This window comes from Daphnia pulex, chromosome 2 (genome assembly GCF_021134715.1).
Source record: "Daphnia pulex isolate KAP4 chromosome 2, ASM2113471v1".
Classification (NCBI taxonomy): Eukaryota; Metazoa; Arthropoda; class Branchiopoda; order Diplostraca; family Daphniidae; genus Daphnia; species Daphnia pulex.
Window position 1 is genome coordinate 1,034,482 of NC_060018.1, and position 14,094 is coordinate 1,048,575.

A 14,094-nucleotide genomic window follows, 5' to 3' on the forward strand; every position below is an offset into this window, starting at 1 on the left:
AGGCTTACACTGCTTTGTCAAATTTGAGGGGTTTGAATTATACATGGATTTGGATCCCAATCCCATCATGCTAATTTCCTAGACGTATATAGCACACAGGATGCCATCAGTTGATGAGACTTTTTTGGGGGGAAATGTTATTAACGTAAAGAAATAAAACGAATCAGAGATCAGATCGTCGTGTGGAAAAACCGACGACCCAAAGGATACATATTCGCTTCTCAAATTTCAATCTTCGTCGTTGCTGGAGCCCGTTTCACGCCAAGCAGACGAATAAGCCAAAGACCAATAAAACGCCGATATTCGAAACGCAAACGCCGACAGATAGAATTTACACGCTATAGCCTGCATGTCTATATAACGTCGCCATTGTTGAATCAAAATACAGCAGGATGTATTATAATACATACACAAAGCGTCCATGGCAACTGCTGATATATAGTTTCAAACAGACAATTCATGCTATTGGTGGCTGATGCAACAATCGCAACTTAAAGCTGATACATTCAGCAGCTTGCACACGGTGCTATATTATAATAATTCACAAGCTATTTAGACTATAGTATAGCCCTATAATTATAACACAGTACAACACCATTTTTGTAACACGTCCTATAAACATATAATAAGTTAATAACCCTTTATGTTATCTAGCCTATATGGCTATATATATACGGTATTATATAGGAAACTTATAATTCGAAGTATAGGCCACATACTGGCCACATATAAAGTATAAGAGAAAAGCCTAAGACTGAAAAGGTCGGCTGATGAATTATTGGCGATCATTATTTATTCACACTATATAATATGACAGCAGCTGGGGGAGGAGGAGGATCAGCCTGATGCAAAGAGCATTCGGGGATATAAAGGTTCTTTTGCTCTGCTTTTTATATACAGCCCAACCCAGACGTATAATACTACTATACGGAGAAAACAATTATAATATGTATATATGCGCACAGAAATTTTAGGTTTTTCCATTCACATTTTCAGCCGTGCACACACAAACTGTTCTCTCATATCTCTCGATGAAAAATGCAATGCGACATCTTTAGTGCTGTGTTATGAATTCATCACTTAGGCGGTAGGCTATAATGCTAAATATTCACCTACCGCGCGGTGAACAGCGCAGATAAAACAAATTCAATTATGTTAATTACATCAGAACTCTATACACGTAAGTAGGGTACGAAGCCCTATAAAGTAATATATAAATCAAATGTATATAGAACTATTTGGGAAGTGCTGCTGTTTAACACAGCCACCACATGAAGAATATTCATAAAAAATGTGTGAATCATATATAGCAGACGCCAATAAATCAAAGGTCCCTAGACCGCCAACATATACGTATAAACAGGGACGAATAATAAGCATTATTAGAAAGGGAAAGGTCAGTGCTGCTGCTGTCGTGAGGAAACAAACTGTACATGTACACGGTCGCGTTCGTTCACGGGCACTGCTGTTATTTGCCTTGCCCATTATGGGGGGCAAGGCCGGCAAGTGAGATGGCAGTTTTGGATTCGTTGACATCATTTTATATTGGCCTACCGAATTTTATTGTACCATCACCAACGGGCCTATAAATAACGTTTCTTCTGCCAAACCGTATTATAATAGCTGATGTTCACGCTGTATATAAACTACACGGAATAACGTCTTGTTTTAGTTGATGGGAATCCAATGCCTTTAGGCCAGATAACCAGTTCGTATCCAACAGCAGTATAATATAATTTCGTTCGCATTTTGAAGGTCTTAGAATTTCTTGATGGCATATAGCCTCGGGTAGAGGATTGTTTCCCGACATTTAAAACATCATCAAGCCACTAGGCCCCTATACAGTTCAATTCTTAGGGTTCGATGAAAACCGGTGAAAACGAATACAGCTATACAAGATGCAGCTAATGGAAAGATGTCGTCTACGATACGATAGAGCTCTTCTTTGAAATTTGACAGAAAAAAGATGGTCGTAATTAGGACGTATTACTTCCAGGTGGTAATAAATAACAACTATTATGGTGGGCGTTTTTCTTAATGCGACCAGACCACCGTATACAGCTATAGTCGCTTTATTCTTTAAAGGCATATTTATCAACAGGAATGGGTAAAATTTAAAAGACTTAGGAAAAAAACAATTTGAAAAATGTCAGATTAATGAGGAAAGAAAATGGGGCGATTCCTATTCGTGAACGCTCAGCAAATGCACAAGTTCCTTTTTTCCCAATACGGCGCCCTCGCACTTTTCATTGACAGTGCACCATATATACAGGGAAAGAGCATTGGTGTGTGTTGTAGGGCACATGCATAGTGTATCTATGGGGAGGAGCGGCCATTTTGGAACGGTACGACCAATCAAAAGTCTCGAAAAGTCGCTAGTCTTAAATATTTCTTCTAATTATCGCTAATTATCAATAGAGTCAAATGAAAACTTGTATAGAGGGAGTACGTACGTCCTGCTTTTCTCTCTTTTATTTGAGTTCACCTGCATACAGTAGTAGTACAAAAAAAGCTTCCTGATAACGTAATATATCATCACTATATTTATACACGTTCCCAGGACCATAACTATCGATTGCGAATGTGGTCTCACTAATAAAATCTCTATACTATAGCTAACAACTGAACGAGGCGCATGGATCGTTGGGTTTAGAACATAAAATCGAATGTGTTATATACCGCAAATAAAAATAATCTACACGTACTGTATACCACCTTTGCTGGTAATGTATGTATGATGGCGAACAAGGATTATTCTCTATATACAAATAATTGCCAACAATTTATTTCTTATCTTTTACGGAGCTTTAGGCAAAGGATTTCTGCTGGGCAAAAAAAGTGTACATGGGTTTCTTCACAACGTCGTCGTCGGTGACGAATGCTTGGCTTTCTACAGCACCGGGTATCCTTTTCTATCGACTTAAGAGGGCGTCACCATATACAGGCTTTTCTTTTTGAACGAAAGTCAATCACAGTTAGAAGAATATTATTCCTCAGCACCAGCAGCAATGTCGCATCAATTATTGTAATAAAGCGATATACATATAGCCTTTAGAAAATCTTCTCTGTAACAAACGTTTATCAAGCAGTCGACTGGGAAACGATTCATATAAACGAGTAGATTCTGAAAGGGCTGGTTGGGCAATAACTTAAATTATACATGTACCGCAAAATAAATCCCTTGATTTTTGTATTGAGACTTTTCATTAAGAGTAATTCATCAGTACTTCGTTGGATTAAATCCAAGAAATTTCTTGGCTTGACTTGCTGCATGATTTTTTTTTGTATAGAGCTGTTTAGAGCATGGAATCATTTCTTTTTCTTTTAAGCTTTCGATACAAGAAATTCTGCGATTAATCCTAAAAATTATTATTGATTTTAACGAATGATTATTCCTGCTGCTTCTCAACCAAAATATAAAATCCCATAAAGGAAAGGACGTACTACGCAAAAGCGCACAAACGTATGGAGAAAAGGCTTCCAACCCTTACAAGAGGACCAAAAAATAAGAGATGGAGGGGAGGACATGAAGTCCACAAGGAAATGTGAAAAATGTGATAATATTTAATACAAATTGAAAAAAAAAATAATAAATTGGCCTAAGCAAAGAAAACACTTTCTGTTTTAATTGTAAATGACTGATGTTGAGACGAGTAATACACACAATAACTTACAACTGATGATTGTTTTGTCGTCAATATAGAAGTGCTGCTGCTGTTACTGTTTCACATGATGGGAGCTATGAACAATAATAACTCACGCTCGGTGCTGCAACGCATGCCAATTACATCCTTGTCAACAATGGATGCACAGCGGTGATGCTGGTTTGATATGAAGTGATAGATACGTTTTAGCTTACTGTGAAGTCTTTGATCTTATGTGCCCAGTTGTATACAAACAATGTATACGCGGCGTTGACATTATTAACATAACGATTTGCTTATTGGAACTTTCATCATCTTTCTTTGATTTAAAAAGAAGCGTTCAATGCTGATATTAGGTACCAATGCTTTAACATCTAAAAGAAAAGGGCCTTGCTTCTGATTAAAGGCCTAAATAACTCAAAAAGAGATTTTCCGAAGCCTATATTGGATACACTGGGAATGTTTTTTTATCGTAGAAAATAATATAAAATTCTACATCATCGACCGCGACGATGAATTTATATTAGAAACCATGAACGAATAAAGTCATATTCAAACGAGTAGATAAGGATTCTATATAATCTATATAGAGTTAAACAATAAAGCAATGCTGCTGCTGTAATATAGCCTATATATATACCGACGAACAAATAGAGTGAATCAGATGCTGGTGCGCTTATGGAATTCTACACCTGTTGCTTGACATGAACTTCTCACAGCTATATGCACGAAGGGTTAGCCCATTTGTAAAAATATAATCGTCTGTTAATCGAAAGCATCGACACATTTCCCACGCATTATTTTCTGGGAAACTGGGATCAAAGCACATACACCTTGAATGGAAATAATTCGGTAGCTATAGAGCGTTTAAAACATCTGGAAATGAACGTTGAACGACATAGACGTTGATTTCGTAGAGCACCAGATTGACAGCTGCCTATAACGACCCTGTAACGTTATATATCTTGGGAAACTTCAGCAGCAGCGAAAAAAGAGTCACATTTCCAAAGTTATTTTGGCTATATTATCAGGCAGAGACAACCGGAGACAACACAACACAGCAGCATCCTGGCAGCATCCCTTTTCAAAATTTATGACAGCCAATAACACAAATGGCCAAGATTACATCTGCTGCTGATGCTGGCTGACTGCTATGCAAAAAAGATATCAATCTGACACGAAAATGCATTATAGTGTTATAAGACTTCCCTGGCCTTATAGTTGTTTTATATATTAAACATCGCAGGAGACGGTCATCTAATAAATAATGATTATGAAAACCTAACGCAGTATACATATGGGCGTGTTAACGGAACCTGACGTCTGTTACGAAATTGACAACTTTTATATATTATATTATAGTATACTCCCCTGCATAGCTATACACACCGTTTTCACCTGTCGTACACTCTTATAATAGCTAGGCCTATACTGCTGTATAAAGGTTTACACAAATAGTTTGTTTTGATTTACCGTGACTGCGGTGCTGGGGCGGTCCGGCACTGGCTGCTGACGAATCCAATGAACGATCTGCTGCTGCTGCTGACCGCGGCGTGATGATGTAGGTAGTACGTGATGTTGCGCAGCAGGGAGAGCCGATCACACAGCAGCAAGTTCCCACCAGGGCATCAAATATATCCGACTGATGTATATGATCGCGATTCAGAGAATGTCGATTACACTTTGCATATACAGGCCTACGAAATGGCGACGTTTTCTTCTTAGAAGGAAGTCTTAGCTAGAATAATAATAAGGCTATTTTCTACGAATTTTTCGTTGACCTCCCTCTCTAATGAATGCCCTTCAACATCAACAGAAAACCTTGGCAGTTGCTGTACACGAACTTGGCAACAAAAATGAATCCCTATAGGTCATTAATACATCTCAATACATTATATTGAGATTGTTTGACGTGGCATTAAACACAACCCTATTGGGAAAGTTTGACAACATATATATAGAGACCATCTTTAATTCAAGTCAAGTGTTCAAAATAAAGGCTTTAGCCTATGAAATAACTGCAGACTTTCTTCTGAGAAAAGATACAAAACCTGTGGCATTTAGACGATGTAGACAGTTGTTCGGATTGGTCGAAAACCAACAACTGGTCTTTTATTTAAATTTAATATAGCAGCAGGTGTTGCAATATAGGCTCTTTGATTTGTGCAGGGCACAGCACATGTCACTGTTTTCTCAGATGTGCCTTATAGGGTAGACTAGACTAGAACAGGAATGTCTTATAGAAAAGGCCTGAAGGAGTGAAGGGGAAAATTAACTGGATCAATATCTTACCTCAGCAGTCCGCCTCAGTCTAGTCTGATGATGTCTGAATATACTAGCCTACTATATATATATTATGATGAATCTTTATTGTAGTTATGTAAAATCGAGTTAAATCTTTATATTACGAGCAAATAATATACAGCCAGAGACTCCGTAAGTGTTGAACAACTGACTCTGATGCCACGCATTTTGGAATTAAGTATAGAGATGAAATTTTTCAAAAATTTATAGATATAAACTTAATTTCTAAAATTTTCTAGAACTGTAATCTTATGGTATTTACGAAAGGCAACAGTTTATTGAATATTTGTGATGGTCATTTCTGTTTTATTTCGATGAAAGTAAGGTGTTGTCAAGTCGTTTATTTTCCGTGATGATATTTTTCTTTTGTTGTCCTTTCAGATTGCTGACTGTCAATAAAAATTGGTTGGAACTTTAAACTACATATAGCCTATAAATTGGGTAAAATAGCCTAGACATCAGGTTTGTGATGATCAAAACCAAGCTGAAATAAATTGCCTTCAAGTGGCTTATTTAAAAAGACCAATAATTTGTTGACTTGCCCACATCACCGCATGTAATACCAGCTAGTGTCAGTCTACAGTACATTTAATTCTTATTCCATTTCACTAGCCTTTTGGGTCTATGTCGATAGCCTACCTATTTTACACACGTATATGTATAAGTGTCAGTCTGCAGCATGCAAGCTATAAAATATATTGGACCTTGTATTTACTTAATCTAAAACTTGTCAAAATTCGACCGGTACAAAGTCTCATGGAGCGATCACAACAAGTTGTGCTGCTATTGGGTCGTTAGGTCGTTACTGGCGATAAGATAAATAGATCTAAAGTTTATAATATGTAGGAAAACCAGTGCATCAACGCAGAGCTCAACAAATATTCCCTTTTTTTAACCAACGCATGATAAGATGGCTGAAATAGACAATAATAAACCAGCAGTCAAGTTCCAGATCTTACTGCTTTCATCTATTATCTTGATGTCTAGATTAGACATCTTACGACCTTATTGCCATCTTAGCAATCAAGTATATAAGAGGCACAAAAACAAACTCAAATGCTGAAAAAATAAGAACTTAAAGTTTATACTGGGCTATTCTTAATGGCGATGTCCAGAAGGATTTTCTGTATAGGCTATATACCCTTATTCCTTAATCATTTACAATTAAAAGATCGTTTAACGGAGTTATTCTGTTGTCTGGATAGCCCGCCAGTCCTGTATAATATACCTGTCTAATACAACCGAATCTGCTCGGGACGACTTATGACAGTTTAGCAAAATGTTTTTGCATAGCTACTAACATACAGGTTATTGTAATAAAAAGGTCTTTTGAAAAAGCCTTAATCTAAATATAATTCAAGAGAAGTAGAGCAACAAATCCATCAAATATGGGGCATATTGAAAGGAGAATTCTCCGGGAACGGGCGGCCATATTTGAAAGCAGGGAGAACCAATCAGATTTAAGTATTATCAAAAGTAATAGAAAGGTTTTTTCTTAATGTTTCAATGCAGAAAATTATTGCAATTGCCAATCGAAACAACGTTTGATGGATACAAGCAATAAACAAGTTCCTATATTAATGTGCGATCGAGTTCTGATAAGATGTTTAACTGTCCAAGTCGTTTTATGATTGCAAACAGAAACTCTCGTCGGCCAAATAATGAGCGTCTATACCCTTTTGATACGCATTGGTTATGGAACGAACTATCTTCTGTTTCATGGAATTTTCGGATGTGTGTTCATGAATTTAGTCTATATTTATATACAGCATTATGGACTCGATTCTTGTATACAAAATGGAACCACCACATCACAGCATTCAGTGACCCTGTGAACCACATCTCGCCCACAATTTTTACATGATGATATGCATATAGTATAGCAGTTTTTAATCACTTTGCTGCAAAATTAAAATGATTATTATTATTATTTTTTTGTATCTATTACAGCAAGTCGGCTGCTGCTATCTGCTTTGGCTAGACGTCAGTTTATAATCCAAAATTTAAATTCAACTGCTGATATTCTTCCAGGCACGTATAGTATTCACATCCGTTGATGGTGGCATAGCAGAACCATTTAGACTCTCGGATAAATTCTTAGTAAAAGAATTTGATGATAATCAATCACGACAGTGCTGTCACAGAAATGATTATTGCGAGCGTCAACGAGAAATCTGTCGAGTTCAAACCCATCCCACTGATGCCATACCAGCATATTTTACGATGCCTTCAATACGACCAGCACACATTAATTAAACGTTGATGGCATGCTGTGGTCTAATATAACTATAAATAGTGTGTGTTGGAATATTTGCTGCTGGGCGTCCACATTGAAATCGGAAAACAGTTATATAAGTCCTCATCATTTCGAAATAGAATGTCACACCGATTTAACTATATACGAATCTGATGGTTGAATTAAAAGGGCTATTTTTAGGAAAATCCCCTTTGATTATAGCCGCAAACTTTATGCAGATATACTTCTAACGTGATTTGATATACCTAAATAAGGTAATAAACCAACAAGTGGATGTAATGGGCTACTGTTTGCTGTGGACGTATACGTGGGGGAGGAGAACTGCGCTGCGCAGGGAATGTCGTAAGGGCGAACTCGATATTTCCCATCGTCCAATAGGAAAAGAGCGAAGGCACCGCTGCCTATTCCCGACAGCAACCGAACGCATATACATGCAGCAGCTATAAATAATCTATAAATACATATTATACGTTAGCAGCTATAGCAGCGGCGGCGCTATAGGAGCCATCACTATATATGCACTGCAGCAACGCGCAAATTGACTGGGGCTGATTCCCAACCAATCTGAAATTATTTTACCTTATTATACCTTGTAAGGCAGGAGACTAGGAAACAAACAAACAAGATCCCTTTTTTGTATGTACACATCAGAGAATAAACACACAGATAGAGTCGGATATGATGCTTCGACCCCATTGCCATCAATTGATGAAACGTGTACTTTGCATTATAGAATTCAATAGACTTTTGATTCTTTTTTTTATATTTCTCTTGCATGATTGACAGAAGCATCGACTGATGCTGTCTAGACTGAGTAAAACGCACATCAGAGACCTTTTGCTGTTGGCGAATAACAGTTGCTGGGGTTTAGTATATACACACACGAAATTACATGGTGCGGTTTCCTAAATAAACCCAGCGACGCACGATAAAAGTAAATGTATAGGCTCTCGTTTATAAGAAAAAGAAAGAAAACATACGTATAAATAAAAACTATGGGGAGAGTTTTGAAGCAGATTATTATCCTACGTTGTGAACATGGGTATTTGCTGATGCTGGTCGAGAAGCATGGCTGCTGAATAAAGAATCGGTTCTCTATTGACGTCTGATCTTTTTCGTTCGCTGTAATATTGAAGGCCGCGTAGGCAATCGGAGATCCAATGTGCCATTTCAAAGAAAAACAACCAAGAATCGAATCAAAAGAAAATGTGCTGCTGTGGACGCCATATTATAAATACGGCTCTCTAGACATTTTGTGGTTGATTATCGGTATATAGGTACCTGATTTTTGTGATTGCAGGTCGCCAATTTCCTCTGCAGTGCTGCACAATAACGGCGATATCTCAGAGAACACAATTTTTGGATTCTTTTTTTCATTACATAAGCTATACATACGTCAATAGACGTTGCTTAGAAACAAAAGACAGGCGATGATGATGCTGACATGCCAGGTCCTTGCAAATGTGCCTTCTACAGCAAACCAAGAGACTGCAAAATATGGTTTTTTAAAAATACATTTGGCAGACGATTCCATTGCATTAATATTATATGTAGCCTATATGCTGTAGTTATTTATTTCGAATAAATTTATTGATACATATAAATACGTTAGAAACAAAAGAAAGCGATGATGCTGTCATGCCAGGTCCTTGCAAATGTGCCTATACAAACCAGGTGCATGACTAAATATGGTTTTGTTTCTTATACATTTCACACAGCACGATTTCATTGCTTTGATATTATATGTATTAGTCCTATGTTCCTATGCAATTTGAACCTATAGAAAATTAATTTTTAAAAGTTATGTGCACTTAAGACTTGCGAATATATAACGATAAGACATTGCCATCAAAACAAAAATAGCAACAACGAGTGACGAAATGCTCTTTAGCTGAGATGTTGTGTTTATTTTCGGTGTCTTTAATAGGGCCATCAATTTCACCTCAGCTATGCACAAAAAGCAATTTATAGCAAAAAGAAATCAGAAAGAAAAAGCTATGAGCTTTAAAAATATATGCAGTGGCCTGACTTAATATCCAACAGCATTATTATACACACATACGTACAATGTATTATATCTCTCAAACCGTGTAAATTATATAAAGAAAAAACAAAATAAACAGCGGTATTTGTGCTGTTGTCCGGCAGTCAGCAGCACTTGTTTTTTCCCATTTCTATTTTCGTCTCATGATGATTGTCATTACATGTATACATATTTCTCCTTTCTGCAACAGCAGCAGAGAAAATGTATGCGATTCTTTTCCTTTATTTTCTGTTTTCCTATATTTATACACAGCCAAAAACCAGCAGTTGCGAAATGTTTCCCGAAAATAGCGCAACAGGAGAACGGAAAGATAGTTGAATAACCACAGCAGCAGGTAGAAATGGCCATCGAAGCGAGTTACCGCCCGGATATATTTACATACATAGTAATATACCGGTGCTGCAGGCAATGTAACATCTATAAATAAATCCGCCAGCAAATAACACTTAAGCAGCAAAAAGGGATGAAGGCAACCGATGCTGGATTCCATCACCCATTCACACAGGTGTGCACACCTCGTTTTAAATTTATCCACACACACACACACAATTTCTGCAATAGGATATCCCATCAGCATTGTGGCCCTATCGGTAAAGTGTATTTATAGCATCAACTGTTATGGTCGCCTATTATTATAGTGCTGGCCGCTTATTCTCTCCATAATCGCATTTGCCGTGCATACGTAATTGCTGCTGCGCTCCTGCGCGTGATTTATATTCACAACACGTTCGCCATTCGCTTTTTTCTTCCCTTTTGTGTCGTGTTATATTCTTCTGTTTAGTTTATTGTCGCCAATTTCTCGGCGGCCACACGCGGCATCAACCCGCGTGTCTTTTATTTGCCCATTAAAAATATCTCTATAAGAAAAAGCAAAAACAAACGTGCGTGGCCATCAGCATAACGACAGCACAGGTTCTACTCAAAGGACATTGTCTCTCTCTCTCTATGCGTACCCGCTGGCCTTGATGAGCTTTTTTTGAATATAAATTTATCGCAGGCATGTCGAACATTCCGCCTTGTATTCACAACATTATTAACTTACAGATAGACCCGACATTTGTCTTCAGAGTAGGCTATAGGATGCCGACTATAACACAACACCATCGAATTCAATCAGCCTCTTGAAGGCCTACTATAACGTGACAAATATAATATGGACGTTTCCTCCTTGCATCGTGGGAAATGGATATCTTGAAATATGCGAGCAGCAAGAGGCATTCCATCAGCACCCAGTTGATGTCAATCTGTATAATAAGCACAGCAGTATGTTGTTGCCCATGAGCATATACATAGAGTCCAGCCGAGTGGGACTGACCGCTGACTGTTATAAAGTGCTTCCCCCATCAATCAAAGTGTCGGTCGACGATGGCCATGCGTGAATGTCCTCTTGCTAGCTGCTTTGCTGCAGCATGTTTGCAGCTTTCGGTTGGCCGCCGATGGCAATCATTGTGCATTCGATCACGCGGTTTCCTTCTTTTCTTTTCGTTCTCTTTGGCTTGCGCAACAGCGAAAACACAACCGGGGGAAGAATAAAAAAAAAAAAGGAGATGAGATAAGAATAAAATAGAAGCGGGAGGAGGTGGATCACCCCCTTCCAAACAAAAGGGGGTTTGCGGCGGGTATATTTTCGTCCTAATGACTCGAGCAACAACAATAGCCGCGGTGTATTTTTAGGTACTCGGCGTCTAAAAATAAAATCGGTCCTACAAGACGCCGACCGGTGAAACGACCGCGCCGCCACACTGTCGCGCGCCATTCATTTGAATTTCGCTTTATTGTTGTTGTTGCCGTACGTGAATAACGTGAATAACGTGAATGCGAAAAGCACTCGGGAGGGAGAGAGAGAGAGAGAGAGGAAATTCGCAATCGTGAAACACAAAAAGTCACGGAGGACATTGTCAATATAAATTATACGTCCGGAATGAGTAATATGTGTGTGTTTCCTTTAGATTAGAATTGTCGATAGTTTTTATTTTTAGCTCGGGCAATAGTCGAAAATATATTAGCCATATATGGGTCAACAGGACCTGCATGCATTTGGTCGATTGCTACAGCAGCACGCGAATGCGGACAACATTTTATTCGCGGCGGGCGATTTCCCAACAGCATCAGTCGTACGTATACACAAATATAAGAAGAGGCTAGTTATAATATTCTTCTCTCTCATCTTCTCTTTTGATCGAAGCAAATAAAGATTGAGATCTTTTGATTGATTTCTATACAATAAGTGCTGCACTTGATATTCAACTAAATTGATAACACCTAAACTTGATATTAACCTAAAGAACTTAATATTTTAATCAACTCATCCACATGATCGATGAGCTTCCTGTTATTGGAGCGTTACTGTAATATTACTATAGGCTAATATCCTTAACACCATGATGACTGAAACTCGCTGAAACTTTAGTTCGTAGTTCTATATAGACCTAAGTCAAGGGATGTCGAAATCAGAGGTGGAATTGATGAACGGAAGTTTTGCGTGTATACAGCCTACATATACTTATAGGATCTATCCTACTATAGGCTACTATATTATATATGTACCACTCTAATACAGCAGCACTTGAATCGCGATTCAGCAGCAGCGCTGCTGAATGCGATATATACTTATCCGCATTATACCTGCTGCTGCTGCCTGTGTATTATTTATAATTATGCTGGATTGGAGCGATGCCATTGTACAGGAGTAGGTGCTGCCAAGGTTCAATTAAGGGCAAAGCAAATTCGAAATATTTAACCCAGTTGAAGCGATGAATAATAAACTCTATACGCGAACTGTCTGTAGCCTACTACCTGACTAATTCAGCATATAATATATAGCCTCGTATATAGCACCCCCAGCTTTTGCAGCATCTCCCGTAAACTTGCGATCCCTTTGAGTTATTAAATCGCGCAAAGGAGAAACTATTAATTGAAGTCACATTCCTTTTGAGTTATTTATATAGCATATACACGCTTCAGTGTTAATTATTTGTAACGCCGAAAGACCTCGATGGACCCGCGTCATCATCAAGCGTCTATACGCAAATTGAAAAATCAAATATTTTGCAGGCGCGCAGCATGATGCATAGACAGAGAGTGACAGCAGCAGCGGTGGTTATAATATTTCGTTTCAAGTTAAAGGAAGCGCGACAGTATACAGCAATGCAATACATAAAGAGACCGGCTCAGCCAATCAGCGTCAAAGTCTGCGCCTGCCGAACAAAGCCCCCAAAGTGATGCTCGTCAGGTTCGTGCAGAAGGAAAAGGTGCTGCTGCTAGCTCTATCCCGCCAGCAGCACAGCAGTATAGAAACGTGAGGCACATGTAACAAGAATTTAGTTGGGCTTCTTATTTATATACTCCCCCTCCCTCATCTATATACTATGTACGCTGTGCTATGTAGACACACGTATACAACCATGTCCTGCATTTACATTGTCAATTCATAAAAAAAAGAAAAAAGAAATATGCGCTGACGGACGCCAACAATTCACGTGCAACGCTTCTAATATGAAAACAAAAACATAAGCTGAACGTCACATAGAAATTTGGCGAGTGGCTATGCCAAAAAACATTTGTCTTATTCATATGTCACGGCGGTTTGGAAAATTTAGAAAATTTTAATTGCTATCAAATTCTCTATAATATTATTATAATATTACGTGATGCTGGAATTGGATAACGCTTTCGGTGGTCAGCACGAAACGTGCAGCAGCAGCTTTTTTTGGCTTTTTTTCGTGTCCAGTTCATCGTTTTTGCGTTGCAAAACGAAAATACATTTGAGATTTTGCAACAAAAGTGTTATCGATTGTGACCGGTTTTCTTGCAAAACACGTTGTATCTCCGCTTCATTTGTTGGA

General features: G+C 38.2%; 1 long non-coding RNA gene across 1 annotated transcript in view; it reads right to left on the minus strand.

Annotated features, from left to right (window-relative positions):
* LOC124188901 overlaps nt 1-6,509 on the minus strand; it is a 30,149-nt gene extending 23,640 nt beyond the window's left edge. The window contains exon 1 of the long non-coding RNA XR_006872518.1: nt 5,118-6,509. This is a non-coding gene — a long non-coding RNA (uncharacterized LOC124188901). The remainder of the gene's footprint in view (nt 1-5,117) is intronic.
* Between the last annotated feature and the right edge of the window lie 7,585 nt (nt 6,510-14,094).